The sequence below is a fragment of the Triticum dicoccoides genome, chromosome 2A (genome assembly GCF_002162155.2).
Source record: "Triticum dicoccoides isolate Atlit2015 ecotype Zavitan chromosome 2A, WEW_v2.0, whole genome shotgun sequence".
NCBI classification, from domain to species: domain Eukaryota; kingdom Viridiplantae; phylum Streptophyta; class Magnoliopsida; order Poales; family Poaceae; genus Triticum; species Triticum dicoccoides.
In genome coordinates, this window is record NC_041382.1 from 6,353,240 (window position 1) to 6,372,045 (window position 18,806).

General features: G+C 46.2%; 1 pseudogene; it reads left to right on the forward strand.

Annotated features, from left to right (window-relative positions):
* Nucleotides 1-7,830: 7,830 nt before the first annotated feature.
* On the forward strand, nucleotides 7,831-17,196 carry LOC119357369 (annotated as a pseudogene).
* The last annotated feature ends 1,610 nt before the right edge of the window (nucleotides 17,197-18,806 follow it).

Genomic DNA, 18,806 nt, shown 5'->3' on the forward strand with positions numbered 1-18,806 from the left:
GCTGCTACAGGCTTCTAGCAAGAACCGTTCTTACCTACGCATCAAAACCACAATTATTTTTCATCATGTGTGCTGTTTTAACCTGCAACAAGGACTGGGCGTAGTCAAACTCGATTCAACTAAAGCTGGGGAAACAGACACCCACTGGCCACCTGTGTGCGAAGCACGACGGTAGAACCAGTCTCATGAACGCGGTCATGTAATGTCGGTCTGGGCCGCTTCATCCAACAATACCGTTGAATCAAAGTATGACATGCTGGTAAGTAGTATGACTATTATCGCCCACAACTCTTTGTGTTCTACTCATGCATATAACATCTACGCATAGACCTGGCTCTGATGCCACTATTGGGGAACGCAGTATTTCAAAATTTTCCTACGATCACGCAAGATCTATCTAGGGATGCATAGCAACGAGAGGGCTGAGTGTGTCTACGTACCCTCGTAGACCGAAAGCGGAAGCGTTAAGTAACGCAGTTGATGTAGTCGAACGTCTTTGCGATCCAACGATCAAGTACCAAATGCACGACACCTCCGCGATCTACACACATTCAGCTCGGTGATGTCCCTCGGACTCTAGATCTAGCTGAGGCCGAGGGAGAGTTTCATCAGCATGACGACATGTTAACAGTGATGATGAAGTTACCGACGCAGGGCTTCGCCTAAGCACTACGACAATATGACCGAGGTGGAAATCTGTGGAGGGGGGCACCGCACACGGCTAAGAGATCAACTTGTGTGTCTATGGGGTGCCCCCTCCCCCGTATATAAAGGAGTGGAGGAGGGGAGGGCCGACCTCCTTTGGCGTGCCCTAAGGGGGATTCCTACTCCTAGTAGGAGTAGGTTTCCCCCTTTCCCTAGTTGGAGTAGGAGAAGAAGGAAGAGGGAGAGGGAGAGAAGGAAAGGGGGCCCGGCCCCCTCCCAGTTCGGATTGGGCTTGGGGGGCGCGCGCCTCCCACTTGGCTGCGTCCTCCTCTCTCCCACCATGGCTCATTAAGGCCCATTAACTCCGCGGGGGGTTCCGGTAATCCCCCGGTACTCCGAAAAATGCCCGAACCTATCCAAAACCTTTTCGGTGTCCAAACATATCCTTCCAATATATCAATATTTATGTCTCAACCATTTCGAGACTCCTCGTCATGTCCGTGATCACATCCGGGACTCCGAACTATCTTTGGTACATCAAATCACATAACTCATAATACATATCATCATCGAATGTTAAGCGTGCGGACCCTACGGGTTCGAGAACTATGTAGACATGACCGAGACTCGTCTCCGATCAATAACCAATAGCGGAACCTAGATGCTCATATTGGTTTCTACATATTCTATGAAGATCTTTATCGGACAAACCGCATAACAACATACGTTTGTTTCCTTTGTCATCAGTATGTTACTTGCCCGAGATTCGATCGTCAGTATCATCATACCTAGTTCAATCTCGTTATCGGAAAGTATTTTTACTCGTTCCGTATTGCATCATCCCATAACTAACTCATTAGTCACATTGCTTGCAAGGCTTATAGTGATGTGCATTACCGATAGGGCCCAAAGATACCTCTCCGACAATCAGAGTGGCAAATCCTAATCTCGATCTATGCCAACTCAACAAACACCATTGGAGACACCTGTAGAGCATCTTTATAATCACCCAGTTACATTGTGACGTTTGATAGGACACTAAGTGTTCCTCCGGTATTCGGGAGTTGCATAATCTCATAGTCATAGGAACATGTATAAGTCATGAAGAAAGCAATAGCAATAAACTAAATGATCATAGTGCTAATCTAATGGATGGGTCTTGTCCATCACATCATTCTCTAATGATGTGATCCCGTTCATCAAATGACAACACATGTCTATGGTCAGGAAACTGAACCATCTTTGCTTAACGAACTAGTCAAGTAGAGGCATACTAGGGACACTCGGTTTGTCGATGTATTCACACATGTACTAAGTTTCCGGTTAATACAATTCTAGCATGAATAATAAACATTTATCATGATATAAGGAAATATAACTAACAACTTTATTATTGCCTCTAGGGCATATTTCCTTCAATGGGTTCCCCATGCGTTTAGAAAACCCGACATGTTTAGGGAACGGGCGAAAAACTAGTCCTGTGCATGGTGACGAGGATGGGGACGGGCTTGCGATTTTCTCGCGGGGATGGGTTTTGGCAAGCAAAACCCGGTGGGTTTCGTCCTCGTTGCCATTTTGAAGCACAAGTACTACTGATCCATCGAAGGCAGTTTTTTAGTTTGTCACATCAAAGCAGGTATAGTGTTGTATATACTCCCTCCGTTTCTTTTTAGTTCGCATATAAGATTTGGTCAAAGTCAAACTATGTAAAGTTTGACTAGCTTTGTGGAAGAAAATATCAATATTCATAATATGAAATAAATATTATTAGATGCATGATGAAATTAGTTTTTATAATATATAACTTTAGTATTGTAGATGTTGATATTTTCTACTAAAAAGTTGGTCAAACTTTACAACGCTTGACTCTGACCAAATCTTATATGCAGAATAAAAAGAAATGGAGGGAGTATATAAATACCCAAAACTGTCACCGGAGAACAATCAGAGGCCTCCCTTACGTACAACAAAGCAGAGAAAGGAGGCAACATTCATGGAGCCTAACATAGGGCAAGCCCTATGAGGGAGTCCTGGATTAGGGGGTCTCCGGACAGCCGGACTATCTCCATTGGCCGGACTATTAGACTATGAAGATACAAGATTGAAGACTTCGTCTCGTGTCCGGGTGGGACTCTACTTGGCGTGGAAGGCAAGCTAGGCAATACGGATATGGATATCTCCTCCTTTGTAACCGACCTTGTGTAACCCTAACCCTCTCCGGTGTCTATATAAACCGAAGGGTTTTAGTCCGTAGGACAACAATCACAACATACAATCATACCATAGGCTAGCTTCTAGGGTTTAGCCTCTCTGATCTCGTGGTAGATCTACTCTTGTACTACCCATATCATCAATATTAATCAAGCAGGACGTAGGGTTTTACCTCCATCAATAGGGCCCGAACCTGGGTAAAACATCGTGTCCCCTGCCTCCTGTTACCATCCGGCCTAGACGCACAGTTCGGGACCCCCTACCCGAGATCCGCCGGTTTTGACACCGACATTGGTGCTTTCATTGAGAGTTCCTCTGTGTCGTCGCCGTTAGGCTTGATGGCTCCTACTATCATTGATAGCGATGCGGTCCAGGGTGAGACTTTTCTCCCCGGATAGATCTTCGTATTCGGCGGCTTTGCGCTACGGGCTAATTCGCTTGGCTATCTGGAGCAGATTGAAAGCTATGCCCCTGGCCATCAGGTCAGATTTGGAAGTTTGAACTACACGGCCGACATCCGTAGAGACTTGATCTTCGACGGATTCGAGCCACAGCCGGGCGCGCCGCACTGTCGCGATGGGTATGACCTAGCTCTGCCGCCGAACAGTACCCCAGAGGCCGCGCCCGCATCAGCTTCGACCCTTAGTTCGGAGCTGACTGCGCCAATCGAGGACAGGTGGTTAGACACCGCCTCAGGGGCTGCAGTCTCAACGGCGATCGAGCCGAACACCAGCATAATCCTCTGCGCAGCCCGTGACTCCAAGGTGCCGGACTCTTTTTCTGACTCCGAACCGCCCGTGCCCCTGCCATCGAATCCGATTGGGCACCGATCATGGAATTCACCGCCGCGGATATCTTTCAGCACTCGCCCTTCGGCGACATTCTGAATTCACTAAGGTCTCTCTCTTTGTCAGGAGAGCCCTGGCCGGATTATGGCCAACAGGATTGGGATGCGGACGATGAAGAAATTCGACGCCCACCCACCACCCACTTCGTAGCCACTGTCGATGATTTAACCGACATGCTCGACTTCGACTCCGAAGATATCGACGGTATGGACAACGATGTAGGAGATGAACATGAACCAGCACCTATAGGGCACTGGAAAGCCACCTCGTCATATGACATATACATGGTGGATACACCCAAAGAAGTCAATGGCGACGGGATAGCGGAGGATGACCCCTCCAAGAAGCAACCCAAACAACGACGTCAGCGGCGCCGCTCTAAGTCCCGCCAAAGCAAAAGTGGTGATACCGGCACCGGAGATAATAACACTCCGGGTAGTGCCGAAGAAAACAACAAACCCCTCTAGCAAGATTTAGAGCAGGAGGATGGAGGAGCCAGCTCTCCCGAGAAAGCAGCAGACAGAGAGGAGGAGGATGACAATCACATGCCCCCCTCCGAAGACGAGGCAAGCCTCGGTGACAATGAATTCGCCGTACCAGAGGATCCCCTCGAACAACAGCGCTTCAAGCACCGGCTTATGGCCACGGCAAATAGCCTGAAGAAAAAGCAGCAGCAGCTTCAAGCTGATCAAGATCTGCTAGCTGACAAATGGACTGAAGTCCCCGCGGCCGAGGAATATAAACTCGAGCGCCCCACCAAGAGTTACCCAAGGCACAGGTTACTACCCCGACTGGAGGAAGAAGCGTATGAGACGGCTGATCGGCCACCTCATGGCCGCGATAGAGAGGCATTCCAGCCAAAAGCTCAGCCTCCACCCCAACGCCATTCAAATAAAAAGGCACGGGGAGATACGCCAGACCTGCGAGACATATTGGAGGACAAGGCAAAGCATTCAAGATCGATCTATGGATCACGAGGGCGCACCACTCTGCGAGACGACAAACGTCATGCCGGATATAGTAAAAGCAAATCCAACCAGGCCGAACACAGCGGGCAAGACCCATTCGAGCTGCGTCGAGATATAGCCCAATACAGAGGCGCCGCACACCCCTTATGCTTCACAGACGAAGTAATTGAACATCAATTCCCAGAAGGTTTCAAACCTGTAAATATTGAATCATACGACGTCACAACAGATCCCGCAGTATGGATTGAGGACATCCTCCTCCACATCCACATGGCCCGCGGCGATGACTTACACGCCATCAAATACCTCCCACTAAAGCTCAAAGGACCAGCGCGGCATTGGCTTAACAGCTTGCCAGCGGACTCCATTAGCTGTTGGGAAGATCTGGAAGCCGCATTCCTCGACAACTTTCAGGGCACTTATGTGCGACCACCAGACGCCGATGATTTGAGCCACATAATTCAGCAGCCAGAAGAGTCGGCCAGGCAATTCTGGACTCGGTTCCTTACAAAGAAAAATCAAATCGTGGACTATCCGGATGCGGAGTCCTTAGCAGCTTTCAAGCACAACATCCGAGACGAGTGGCTAGCCCAACACCTTGGTCAGGAAAAGCCGAAATCTATGGCAGCTCTCACGACGCTCATGACCCGCTTTTGTGCGGGAGAAGACAGCTGGCTGGCTCGTAGTAATAACATATCAAAGAACCATGGTACCTCACATACCCAGGACGGCAATAGCAGGTCACATCGCAACAAGCATAAGCGCCGCATTAACAGCGAAAATACTGAGGATACGACAGTCAATGCCGGATTCAAAGGCTCTAAACCCGGTCAGCGGAAAAAGCCATTCAAACAAAGTATGCCGGGTCCGTCCAGCTTGGACCTTATACTCGATCGCTTGTGTCAAATACACGGCACCCCAGACAAGCCAGCCAATCACACCAACAGGGATTGTTGGGTGTTCAAGCAGGCCGGCAAGTTAATTGCCGAAAACAAGGACAAGGGGCCGCATAGCAATGACGAGGAGGAGCCCCGGCAGCCGCACATTGGAGGACAGAAGAGGTTTCCCCCGCAAGTGCGGACGGTGAACATGATATACGCAACCCACATCCCCAAGAGCGAGCGGAAGCGTGCGCTCAGGGACGTATATGCGTTAGAGCCAGTCGCCCCAAAGTTCAACCCTTGGTCCTCCTGTCCGATCACCTTCGATCGCAGGGACCACCCCACTAGTATCCGTCATGGCGGATTCTCCACACTGGTCCTACACCCAATCATTAACGGATTTCACCTCACTCGAGTCCTTATGGATGGCGGCAGCAGCCTGAACCTGCTTTATCAGGACACAGTGCGCAAAATGGGTATAGACCCCTCAAGGATCAAACCCACAAAGACGACCTTTAAGGGCGTCATTCCAGGTGTAGAGTCCCATTGCACAGGCTCAATTACACTGGAAGTGGTCTTCGGATCCCCGGATAACTTCCGAAGCGAAGAGTTAATCTTCGATATAGTCCCGTTCCGCAGTGGTTATCATGCGCTGCTCGGGCGAACCGCATTTGCTAGATTCAATGCGGTATGCATACCTCAAGCTCAAGATGCCAGGACCTCACAGAGTTATCACAGTCAATGGAAACACAGAGTGCTCTCTCCGAACATAGGAGCACACCACAGCCCTCGCAGCAGAAACGCAAAGCAGCCTCTCAAGGCAATGAACCAGTTCGGCGCTTCACAGCCCGGACACCTTCAAGCACGCTTGGGGCAATCGGCAAATAGACCGCCTGGCGCGATTTGAGCTCGCGTAGCAATACGGTGTCCACCCCAATCCCACCCTACCGGCGAAACTCATGCCGCGCGTACATAATTACGCATTAAAAATACCATGGGCACAGGTGGGGAGGGGGGCACAACTACGGCACGCCCCAAGACGCGGCCTAAACTGCACTAGGGGCTTCCCGTTCGGTTTTTTTTCCTTTTCTTTCAGGACCTTAATCTCTGGAAACACTATCCGGCAGCACTATTGCCGAACACATGATGCAGCAACCAAGGAGGCAGACAGCTACGTTATATCACGGAATTCCCAGGTTGATTATAGTAACGAGTGAAACATTCAATTTAATATCATTCCTCAGCTTGCCCTTGGAAGGGACATAGTCCTACACTTTGCTTATCGCACTATCTGTATCACTCTGCTTTAAGGCGTCTTCATGAGTCATGTCGAAGAGCCTGTTCAGAGTTCGGTGCTGCGCCGGATTCAACTCCCACAAGTTGAATTCCCGTTGTTGGCACGGGAGTATCCCATGGATGAGCATAACTTGGACTATGTTGACGAGCTTGAGCTTCTTGTCCACCATGTTTTGAATACATGTTTGGAGTCCGGTCAGCTCTTTTGAATTACCCCAGGACAGGCCCTTCTTTTTTCAGGAGGTGAGCGGCGTGGGGATGCCAGATCAGAACTCGGGGGCCGCTGCCCATGCAGGGTCGCGCGGCTCGGTGATATAGAACCACCCCGATTGCCACCCCTTTATGGTTTCCACAAAGGAGCCCTCGAGTGATGTTACGTTGGGCATCTTGCCCACCATGGCGCCTCCGCACTCCGCCTGGCGGCCGCCCACCACCTTCGGCTTGACATTGAAGGTCTTCAGACATAAGCCAAAGTGGGGCTTGATGCGGAGGAAGGCCTCGCACATGACGATAAACGCCGAGATGTTGATGATGAAGTTAGGGGCCAGATCGTGGAAATACAGGCCGTAATAAAACATGAGCCCCCGGATGAAGGGGTGGAGAGGGAATCCCAGTCCTTGGAGGAAATGGGTGAGGAACACTACCCTCTCATGGGGCCTGGGGGTGGGGATGAGCTGCCCCTCATCTGGGAGCCGGTGCGCGATGTCGTCGGGCAGGTATCCGGCTATCCTCAGTTTCTTGATGTCTCCCTCCATGACGGAGAAGACCATCCACTTACCTCCCGCTCCGGACATGATTGGAGAAGACCGAGGTGGGAAGTGCGGACTTGGGCGCTAGAGCTCGAGTGTGCGAAAATGGGTGGGCAAGGGAGGAAGAAGGCGTGGATAGAAAGGTGAATCCTTATCCCTTTATATGGGCGGATGAAACTAAGCGTCCCCACTTGCCTGGTAAAACTCGCTTATCCCCCAAGCGCCGCAATTGATGACGCGGTTAGGTTACCGACGCCCGTATTGATGAGAATCCCGTAATAAGGGGACACGATCTCTGCTTTGACAAGACGTGTCGAAAAACTGCCTCGCGTTATGTGCGGGGCTGGTTAAAAGAAACGGTTCGAATAATCATCGGGCCATGACGTAACGTCATGCTGCCAAAACAAGCCAGCAAATTAGATCTGCAAAAATATTATTCTCTCTACGGTGGAATGTGGAACTTATTTTGCAGGGTCGAACACTATCCTTGTATCCCAATTTTTCTGTGATGTATTCGGAGAAGGAACCCGCCTTGCAATGCCGAAGACAATACTGCGCGCCGAACTCATCGTCATTGAAGCCTAGTTCAGGGGCTACTGAGGGAGTCCTGGATTAGGGGGTCTCCAGACAACCAGACTATCTCCATTGGCCGGACTGTTAGACTATGAAGATACAAGATTGAAGACTTCGTCTCGTGTCCGGGTGGGACTCTACTTGGCGTGGAAGGCAAGCTAGGCAATACGGATATGGATATCTCCTCCTTTGTAACCGACCTTGTGTAACCCTAACCCTCTCCGGTGTCTATATAAACCGAAGGGTTTTAGTCCGTAGGACAACAATAACAACATACAATCATACCATAGGCTAGCTTCTAGGGTTTAGCCTCTCTGATCTCGTGGTAGATCTACTCTTGTACTACCCATATCATCAATATTAATCAAGCAGGACGTAGGGTTTTACCTCCATCAATAGGGCCCGAACCTGGGTAAAACATCGTGTCCCCTGCCTCTTGTTACCATCCGACCTAGACGCACAGTTCGGGACCCCCTACCCGAGATCCTCCGGTTTTGAAACCGACACCCTGGCCGCTCTCCTCACATTGGGATGGTGCAATCTCCTAAAAACCTGGAGCTATCTGCATGCCCAAGTTTTAAGGAGTTTGCGCAATTCCAACGTACACGCGCTTCCCGTTCATCGGCACATTGATAATTAATAACTCGAGGCTCGAGCACATAACGAATGTTTTGCATCTGAGCTTCATCTACCTTCCAACACACTTGAAAAGTTGTTTCCTGTACTGCAACTTATTTCCAGAAGACTATCTTTTCCAAAGAAAAAAGCTTGTGCGACTATGGCTGGCGGAGGGGTTCATCATGGAGAAGGGTGACATGCAGCACATTAGAAGAAGTGGCAGAAAGCTATGTTAAGGAGTTGGTCAACAGAAAAATGCTTCAACTTGTTGGAAGGAACTCATTTGGTGGGATGAACAGATTCATAATGCACGATATCATTCGTGAACTAGCGGTTGATTTGTGCCTGAAGGATTGTTTTGGTGTTATATATGAGGGGGATAATTTTTTTTTGGGGGGGGGTTCTCTTCAGAGAGATGGTCGTCGATTGGTAGTGCATAAACTAAAGAAGGATATTGAACAACCATTTTCAAGTTTACACAGACTTTGAACTTTCATTGCACTAGAGAAAAGCATGCCATCATTTACCCTACTAGCTCTATTATCTGAGAAGTCAAGACATATGACAGTGCTAGAATTAAGTGGTCTACCCATTGAGAAGATCCCCGATGCTATTGGCGATATTTTTAATCTCCGCCATTTAGGCTTGCGGTACTCCAAAGTGAAGCTTCTCCCGAAATCTATCGAGAGACTTCCGAATTTGTTGACACTGGACCTTGCTATATTAGACATTCAGGAGCTACCTGGAGGGATTGTTAAGCTGAAGAAGCTTAGGCACTTATTTGCTGAGAAAGCTATTCCAACAAGACATATTCAATTTTCTAGAGGTGTATGCATTCCTATTGGGCATGGCAACCTAACAAGTCTGCAAACACTTCAAGTATTGGATGTGCAGGATGGGTCCATTCGAGATTCAACAGATAGGGGAGCTAAGGCAACTAAGAAGCTTGAGGATATGGAATGTGAAGAGAACCTATTGTGAACGCCTCTGTGTGTCTCTAGTACAAATGCCATTTTGTCTTATCTATGTGTGGGTGCATCTGATGAGAATTAGGTTCTCATGTTGATCAGCCTCCCACCTAGCCTGCAAAAGCTAAATTTGAGAGGATGATTAGTAGAACGGACATTCTTGAGGGAGTCTCCTCTCTTTCAAGCTATGGAGCAGAACTTGTATTCACTACGTCTATCCTGGTCGCAGTTGAGAGAAGATCCTTTATCATCCCTTTCCCAGTTGGCAAATTTGACGGATCTATGTCTCGACAAAGCGTACAACGGAGAGAAGCTGGAGTTTCTCACGGGGTGGTTTCCAAAGCTGAAGGGACTTTTTATCTGGGACGTGCCTGGCCTGGAGAGGCTAGAGATACATCAAGGTGCTATGGCGACTCTGGAAAACTTAGTACTCGGCAACCTAAAAAGCATGACAGAGATCTCACCTGGCCTTGAGTTCCCATTGCCCCTGCAGAATCTATGCTTCCAACAAATCACCCGTGACTTCCTTGATAGATCCTTTGGATCGGGGTAGGCTAGATCATCCGGTAAACCTACCTTCTTTGGGTGCGGATGAGCTCGATCCAGCTCCGGCCATGGTGAAGTAGGGGCCAGTGATAGCAGAGAGATCGAGATGGAGAGGTGGCAGTGGTGCTTCCCGTGAGCACTGCGATTGCCCTAGATCGGAAGGGATTTCGGTGGGGAGTCTGGCGGCACGGTTAACCTTGTACCGTGTGCCCCGGCCCCCACCTCTCTATATATCGCAGGTCACAGGGGCCCACCAACAATAAGAGGGTTGCGCGCCCCCGATCAGGGCGCGAATAGATCAGGGCCCGATGGGCCGTTGAGCCCACTCGGTGGAGAGATCAACCTAATATTCTCCCCCTTGATCTTAACTTTTACTTTTAACCTTATACTTTCTTGTTTATTTGTTTCATCACATATTGGTACATAGAGCATGTTTCATCGTCACAACTTAATTGCCGTTAGAATCATACAGCTACAACATACGTTATGATCAGAAGCAAATTCTGTTCCTTTTCGGCCTATCCAGGAATCATAAGGTTTTCCCTTAAACCCATGCTGGCTAAGTGTTCCTTGAACACATTGGGTGGTAAGCCTTTTGTTAGCGGATCCGCAAGCATATCCTTTGTCCTTATATGCTCGAGACTTATAGTTTGATCCTGGATTTTATCTTTCACAACATAATACCTTATCTCTATTGTTTTGGCAGCATTACTCGACTTGTTGTTGTGAGCGCAAAATACTGCTGGTTGGTTGTCGCAGTACATCTTTAGTGGTTTGTGAATACAATCTACCACTTTCAAGTCGGGTACAAATTTCTTTAGCCATATCGCCTGCCCCGTGGCTTCGAAGCATGCTATGAATTCTGCATACATCGTGGATGCTGCAACTATCGACTGTTTGGAGCTTTTCCACGAAATAGCTCCCCTAGCGAGAGTGAAGACGTATCCTGACGTGGATTTTCTATCATCTCTGTCCCCCGCAAAATCTGCGTCTGAATACCCTTTTATCTCTAGGGAATCACTTCTCCTGTATATTAGCATGTAGTCCTTCGTGCCTTGTGCATAACACAATGCTTTATTTACCATCTTCCAGTGCTCCATGCCTGGATTCTCTTGATATCTACCGAGTACCCCGGTGATAAAAGCTAAGTCAGGGCGAGTGCACACTTGTGCATACTGTAAGCTGCCAACTGCCGAAGCATATGGTACTGCTTTCATTTGATTGATCTCGTAATGGTTCTTGGGACATTGGAATTTCCCAAAACTATCGCCTTGACTATAGGAGCAGGTGTGGCTTTACTCGCATGCATATTATACTTTTTAAGAACCTTTTCTAAATATGCTTTCTGCGATAGTCCTAAGACTCCATTGTTCCTATCTCGGTGAATTTCTATGCCCAAAACATATGATGCTTCACCAAGATCTGTTATGTCAAAATTTGAGGATAAATATTTCTTTGTTTCTTGTAGTAGACTAACATCACTACTAGCAAGCAGGATATCATCCACATAAAAGATTAGGAAAATATATTTCCCATTTTTAAGCTTTGCATAAATGCAATTATCCTCAATGTTTTCTTTAAATCCAAAACTTTTAATCGTTTGATTGAACTTTAGATACCACTGTCGAGAGGCTTGTCTTAATCCATAAATGGATTTCTTCAGGTGGCATCCCATATTTTCCTTGCCTTCCATGATAAAACCCTTAGGCTATTTCATGTAGACATTTTCTTTTAAATCACCATTCAGAAATGCCATCTTAACATCCATTTGATGTAACTCTAAATCAAAATGAGCAACTAATGCCATTATGATTCTGAAGCAATCCTTACATGAGACTAGAGAAAATGTCTCATTGTAATCTATCCTTTCTCTTTGTGTAAATCCTTTTGCCACGAGTCGTGCTTTATACTTTTCTATATTCCCTTTAGAGTCATACTTAATTTTGTAGACCCATTTACAGCCTACTGTTTTGGCTCCTTTAGGAATTTCCTCTAAGTCCCAAACATCTTTGGAACTCATCGATTTCATCTCTTCTTCCATTGCCTTCATCCACTTCGATGAGTGAGAGCTTCTCATGGCTTCTTCATATGAGATGGGATCTTTTTCCATATGAACCATTTCTGTGTTATAAACTTTAAAGTCAGTAGAAATAGCTAACTTTCTTGGTCTTGTAGACCTTCTAAGGGCCTCGCTTTCTGGCACATTCCGTGCCTCAACTTCTGGCACTTCTTCTAAATTTTTTTGTTGCACCTCCCTTTGATGCTCAACAACGGGTTCAGTCGGCTCCTGACGGACAGGTTCCGGGTCTGCTCCCATAGTTGTCATGGGTGGAGTTGCAACTGGTAGTGAGAAAAATGGCTCCTGAATCATCGGATTAGGTGCATGCACCCTCTTCTCCTCAAGATCAATTTTCCAAGCTACCAAGCTCCCCCTCATCATTTCGTCCTCAAAGAAGACTGCATGTCTCGTTTCTACAAACTTTGTATATCTGTCTGGGCAGTAGAAACGAAAACCTTTTGATCTGTCTAGATAGCCAATGAAGTGGCAACTTACTGTTTTGGGATCTAACTTTGCAATGTTTGGATTAAACATTTTGGCCTCAGCAGGGCACCCCTACACCCTGAAGTGGTGTAGGGAGGGCACCCTTCCTGTCCATAGCTCATACGGTGTTTTGGGCACCGACTTGCTTGGTACTCTATTGAGAATGTGAATGGAGGTTTTAAGCGCCTCCGTCCATAATCCCAATGGTAAGTTGGAATAACTCATCATGCTGCGCGCCATATCCATAAGTGTACGGTTGCGCCTTTTAGCTACACCATTTTGCTGAAGTTCACCCGGCATTGAATACTAGGCGACTATGCCAGTCTCCTGTAAGAACTTTGCAAAAGGTCCAGGGACTTGGCCATATGGAGTGTGCCGACTGTAGTACTCTCCCCCACGGTCGGACCTTACTATCTTTATTCTTTTATCATGCTGATTCTCAACTTCAGCTTTGAATATTTTAAATTTATCCAACGCTTCAGATCTTTCTTTGATTGGATAAATATAACCATAGCGAGAGTAATCATTTGTGAATGTTATGAACGAGTCATACCATCCACACTTTTCATCGGAAATGATCCACAAATGTCAATGTGGATTATTTCTAGTGTGCTTGTGCTATGGATTGCACCTTTTTTTGATTTGTTTTATATACTTTCCTTTAATGCAATCTACACATTGTTCTAAGTCTGAGAATTCTAACTGTGGAAGAATTTCACATTTGACTAATCTTTCTATTCTCCCCTTTGAAATATGGCCCAAACGATAGTGCCATAATTTCGATGAGTCGAATGTTCTCTTTCTTTTCTTTTGTTCTTTATTCGACGCGGAAACATGTTCATTCACATTGCATACAGAATGCACTTTTTCATGAAGTGATAACAAATAAAGCTCATCATGTAGTAAAGCATTACCCACATAAGCATTATTATACCAGATGGCACACTTGCCATGTCCAAAATAACACTCATAATTTTCTTTGTCCAAACATGAAACACTAATTAAGTTTCTATTACATGAAGGAACATAAAGAACATCTCTAAGTAGAAGATTGAATCCATCAGCTAACTCCAAGGAAATGTCGCCGACAGCTTCAACTTCCGCTTTTATTCCATTGGCTACTTCAATGCCTCCTCTTCTTAGCGTAGTCCGGGTCGAATGGAAGCCCTGTAAACAATTTGCAACATGAACAGTTGCCCCTGAGTCAATCCACCAAGTAGATTTTGAAAACTATGTGTACAAGGATTCATTAACTAAGAAAACAATGTTGTTACCTTGCTTTGCCATTAAGGACTTTAGCCAAACAGGGCAGTCTTTCTTGTAATGCTCGGTCTGCTTACAGTGGAGACAAGTGTCTTTGTCCACTGGGAAAGACTGTTGCTGACGCTGATGCTGATAGGGAGCTTTTCCTTGTGGCTTTGAAGGAGAACTTTTATTGTTTTGATTGTAGTTCTTTTTCTTGTGATCCTTCACATAGTTGAGTGTACCACCATGTGAGGCTTTTAGTCTGTCCCCTTCTTGGACACACATTGCAATTGTCTTTTCAATGTCCCATGTTCCAGGTGACATATTATAGTTCACAACAAAAGTTTCAAACTCCTTTGACAGTGAAGCCATGACCAGGTGGACCAGAAGCTTTGGTTTGATCTCCAGATCCTCATCCATGGGCTTTAGCTTTGCTTCCATATTGCTCATCCTGAGGATGTGCTCTCTTATTCCACCACCTGTGTATTGTTCTGTCACAAGTTGTTTTAACACCTGGGTGGCATATATCTTTGAAGAGCCAGTGAACTGGTTCTTTATCTTTGTCAGCAACTCCCCTGCGGAAGTGCACTCTGCAATGGAGCCCACAATGGTGCTCTCAATTGTATTCTTTATAAAGGCCATGCATTTTTATTTGCATTGACCCACTTTTGGTTGTCTATGATGTAGGACATATCCAAAGGAGCATAATCCCCCCTCTTTTTAGCCCATGCAGCATCATCATCAGTAGTCTCTTTTACTGGCTCTGTAGGTATGACCGGCTGTGGTTCATCCAGAACCCAGTCCAGATGAGCACAAACAAATGCCAGTTCAACTTTCTTCCTCCACTCAGTGTGGTTGTCACCTCTGAGTGTCGGAACTTCTTTTAGGCAACTCATCAAGTGAAAGCCTCCTGAAATCACAATTTAAGTGACATCAATATAACAATCATATGCATTAATCTAACGTTGGTCAAATTAAACATATAATTGTCTATGCAATTAAATCTATATTACCGTTGGGCAAAATATTAGAAATAAATGCACCTTTAAATTTCAATAATAAAACATGATCATGTTATTAAACAACGTTGGTCATAAAAAATAACATAATCATATTCATTCTAATAATCACTTTAACATGCTCTTAAAAACATAATTCTATTTAAACTTTTATTTTCTTTGTAAAAAAACACTATTAATTATTTACGCAGCGGAAAAACATGAATAAAAATTCATGAACTTTTTACTTTTTACGGAAACTTTTCTTTGACCGAATAAAAATCATGAACTTTTTTAGTTCTACAGAAACTTTTACTTTATAAAATACATGAACTTTTCTTTTTCTGGAAATTTTCTATTCTTTAAAAAACAAAAAATAGCAGCAGCACAGCGCCGGCCTGCCCTCTCGACCGGCCCACGGCCTGCTCGCGCGCTGTGCGCACCTGTCCTAGCCGAAGACGGCCCAGCCTCTGAAGGCCTATCCGGCTCGCGCGCGCGGCTGCCGGCCCAGCAGCTCAGCTGGCCAGCGCTTTCGGCCCAAAAAGGCCCAGCTGTGCAGCGACGGCTTAGGTTTTTAATCTCAGCCATCCACTGAGATCCAACGGCCACCCGCGGATCTAGCCTGAACAAAAACAGGTTCACAACGCCAGCGGGGGGAAACCCTAGTTCATTCGCCCCCAGCCCCCACGCCTCTCCCTGCATCTCTCGCTCCGTGATGGCGGAGCCAAGGAGCTTTGCTCCGGCCGCCCGGTCCGGCCGCCGGCGTCGGCTGCCACCGCGCCGCGCGCGTCTACTCTCCCTTCCCTTTCCCTTCTTCTTTCTTTTCCTCTGTCCTGTCGGGGAAAAAGGTCAGCGCCCTTCTTGGCTGCTCCGGCCGCCGGTGACGGCGACGAGAGCCACCGTGCCCGGCTGTGCTCTCCTTTTCCCTTCCCCCTTCTCTCACCCATCCACCACCTCCTCCTTCCTGCAGAAAAAGAAAGACCCGAGAGGTCCCGCGCCATCAAACGCAGCGCCCCCGCTGACCCCTTTGTCGGCGTGCGCGAGCACCACGAGGGTAAACGCGCCGCCGTCAAACGGCTTGGTGGTGGTGCTCTTTGCCCCTGAAAAGGGGTGGTGTTCTTCTTCTCGATGCCTCGGCTTGCCGATGCACATCGAGATCAAGAGGAACGGCGTGGCCTTGCGGCGGCGCTACTTTTTTCGTTTCTGTGAAGGATTCGTTCTTTGCCCTGTCTAGGGTTCTTGGGGGAGGGGATCTCTTTTTCTTTTTCTGTTTTTGTTTCTTTGTACCAAAATCATCTAGCCAGTGGCATCTGATACCATTGATAGATCCTTTGGATCGGGGTAGGCTAGATCATCCGGTAAACATACCTTCTTTGGGTGCGGATGAGCTCGATCCAGCGCCGGCCATGGTGAAGTAGGGGCCGGTGATAGCAGAGAGATCGAGATGGAGAGGTGGCAGTGGTGCTTCCCGTGAGCACTGTGATTGCCCTAGATCGGAAGGGATTTCGGTGGGGAGTCTGGCGGCGCGGTTAACCTCGTACCGTGTGCCCCGGCCCCCACCTCTATATATCGCAGGTCACAGGGGCCCACCAGCCATAAGAGGGTTCGGCGCCCCCGATCAGGGCGGGAATAGATCAAGGCCCGATGGGCCGTTGAGCCCGCTCGGTGGAGAGATCAACCTAACATTCCCGACGTTACTGCGTCGAAGCTCCGAACTTGTTGGTACGCAGTGGCAGCACACTCTCCGCAACGATGACCCATGATCTCTGTATTTGTAAGTAAGTCGATAACTTCCAACTCCCAGTCAGTTCTACTTACACCACTCTCAAGATTTACTAACACCTTGCTGGCTATGCAGGTCGCCGCATGGAGTGGAAGGCATATATGCGGTCCATGCATATGCCTGCAGTGGATCTGCCCAACACACATATGTTCATGCACCACGATATTCAGATTGCAAAACTATTTCGTTTATGGCTTTTGAATGACAAAGCACTTGCTCGTGGTGTAAGATTGAATTGTGCTATGACTTTATGCGTTATGCTTTCAAATATTGTATGTATTCAATTGGTGTGAGCTCGTAAACTATAATCGACACTGTCTATTCCTGTTGTGCGTGTTGAATAACTCAACCATTTGTGTGCAAGAATTTTTCCTGGTGTATGGCATTTATATAATTTAATTCATCTGCAAATCTCAGTCTCGGTAATGGATGCCCTATTAAGCATTGATGTGAAGATGGAGGTCCATTGTTACAATTTTCATGTGAAAAGCCATCAGCCTAAGAATCGATGCTCCAAAAATGCTGATTTTTTTTGCCACGCCTTCCACGAATGTGATCTCATGATGAAAATTTGCAAACACTTAGAATATTTGTCGAAATTTATTCCGAGCTCATTTGAGCTCGAGCTCACAAGGGTACTTTCGCCTTCAGCGTAGCTACAAATTATTAGGGTAGCAATCAACTAGTACTGCCTCTGTAAAGAAATATAAGAGCGTTTAAATCACTAAAGTAGTGATCTAAATCGTTCTTATATTTGCCTCTATAAAGAAATATAAGAGCGTCTAAAGTAGTGATCTAAACCGTTCTTATATTTCTTTATAGAGGGAGTAGTTTGCAATGATGATCTTGACCACATCTGTGGCGACATCCCTCACTAGTAGAAAACGGAGCTTTAAAACCGGTTCGTAAGGGCCTTTAGTGCCGGTTTCATAACCGGCATTAATTGGTGGGCACTAAAGGCCTCCCTCCTTTAGTACCAGTTCGGCATGAACCGGCGCTAAAGTGCCATCACGTGGCGTGAGCTCGCGCCCTGGTATGGGGGACCTTTAGTACCGGTTGGTGTTACCAACCGATACTAATAGGTTTTTTTAATAATTTTGGAAATTTTTTTGATTATTTTTTTTTCGATTTTTAATTTTTCTGAATTATTTGGTGATTTAGTCTCTAATCACCTCTCTTAACTGCTCAAGCGTGGATCACTCATTCCAAATCATCTAACTTCCCGACCGGTCACCCATCCCTCTCACTACTCCAGTCCAAGCACGCTTAACTTTCGGGTTCTATTCTCCTTCATTTTCAAGTCCGCACTTGTTGTTTTCCTGACAATAGTAAGATGCCAATCCTATTAAACCTCAGGAGTTTAGCTTGAGCATGAAGTCACACATTTCACTCTTTGAGTTTGAAACTATTATTCTAAAAAACAGTAATTATTTAGTAACACTAATATTTCTTGAATAAGTTTGACCATAGTTTGACCACATTTTGACCATAGTTTGACCAGATTTGACCAAAATTCAAAAAATTGAAATAATTATTTAGTAATACTAATATTCTTGAATAATTATGTAGTAACATTAATACTTCTTGAATAAGTATTTTGACCAGATTTAACAATTTTTTTTAAAAAAACTTAAATTTGACCATATCTGTTTTCCTTTTGAAATTTGAGGATTCTAAAAAATTGCAAACAGGCCATAGGCCGTCTCCATCGGATGCGGATTTTCGTGCTGAATTTTTTGATATATTATACGTTTTTTTTCCGACATCGTATGCAAAAGTTATAGCCGTTTTACATTTTCCCTACACTTTTTGCAAAACATGTCCAAATTTAAGTTTTCAAATTTTCCTAACTAGTAGATGTAGTAACGTAACTACCTCTCGAAGGATTTTATTTTTTGAAGTTTTTATCATTTTCTTTTGATTTTTTCAGAACTG